The sequence below is a fragment of the Macrobrachium rosenbergii genome, chromosome 27 (genome assembly GCF_040412425.1).
Source record: "Macrobrachium rosenbergii isolate ZJJX-2024 chromosome 27, ASM4041242v1, whole genome shotgun sequence".
Classification (NCBI taxonomy): Eukaryota; Metazoa; Arthropoda; class Malacostraca; order Decapoda; family Palaemonidae; genus Macrobrachium; species Macrobrachium rosenbergii.
Window position 1 is genome coordinate 11,360,150 of NC_089767.1, and position 1,116 is coordinate 11,361,265.

General features: G+C 39.8%; 1 protein-coding gene across 2 annotated transcripts in view; it reads right to left on the reverse strand.

Annotated features, from left to right (window-relative positions):
* The window catches only part of LOC136853398 (haloalkane dehalogenase-like), a 59,568-nt gene extending 59,429 nt beyond the window's left edge, over nucleotides 1-139 (reverse strand). The window contains exon 1 of one of the 2 annotated variants that reach the window (XM_067128862.1): nucleotides 49-139. The gene's annotated coding sequence lies outside the window, so the exon portion shown is untranslated. The other variant, XM_067128861.1, reaches the window with a different exon arrangement.
* Between the last annotated feature and the right edge of the window lie 977 nt (nucleotides 140-1,116).

A 1,116-nucleotide genomic window follows, 5' to 3' on the forward strand; every position in this document is an offset into this window, starting at 1 on the left:
TACTGCAAAGATATTCCACCAGGGACAGCGTCGTTTGCCAATCCTTACTTTCTAAAGGCTCCACACAAGACCTCAGAGTGACGATCCTGGAACACGCTCACTAGCTAACTTCGCGCACCTGAGTTCCACCGCCTCCGACTATTGAATACTTGCAAGAGTAGCCAAGACGACGTTGCCCTTTTACAGGTGAGGGAGAGGTGGGACCGGTTGTGCGATCACGCCTCTGCTATTGGTTGCTTCAACCATGACGTCACTCTAGTGCTGACCACATACCTATGTTTCGTATGGTTTCTTTACGCATGAAATTGGCGACAAAAAATAAATTGGTCTTACATTTTGGACAAAACAGACCGGGTCAGGTGAAGTGGAAGTGAGCCGTTTTTCTTTTTTATTCGTCCAAGTAATCTTGCTCTTTGAAGGTTAATCCCATTTTGCCCCTGGAACAGGGCATGGCGGTCAGAAAAGATTGGCACCTGGTTAACCCTCATATTTGAAAACTAAAGCTATATATTATTCCTTTCTCATATGTAGTTATGGTTGGAGAACCATGGTTTACACAACGCTTTTATTTTCTACTGTTTTAATTCGCGTTTATTTAGATCTCATTAGCTATCAAGTTTGTTAAATCTTGTTACCAGCAGTTGCGAAAGACTTTGAAAGCGCCGGCAGAAGTATATCAATGGCAAAATTAACATTAATAATAAAGATGATAAAACAGCCTTCATGGGGAACACTGAAAACAGAAACAAGGATGAATAATTAGGGGTAATTAATGACATAACTCCATATAAAAACTATAAACATTTGAATAAAAATTTATAAAAAAAATCCAATGAAGATAACAACACATAAGCAAAAAAGTGGGAACAGGCCTCAGTTAAAAAAAAAGTGTCGTAATGACTTGACTCTGACTTGCCTTACTCACGGGTATCCGATGTTAGCTTCACCTGATAAAGATTGGTTTGCAGTGAAAGTCCTTTCTGTGTAGGGCAGCCTATTAACTGCTTTCATAATCTAAACTTACAGATGACTCAAGTAAAACAATCGTTTAAAAAGAGCACAGTCTGCAGGCAACACGAACTGTTCTGTATTCCTTCCTAGCTGCAAACAGAATGT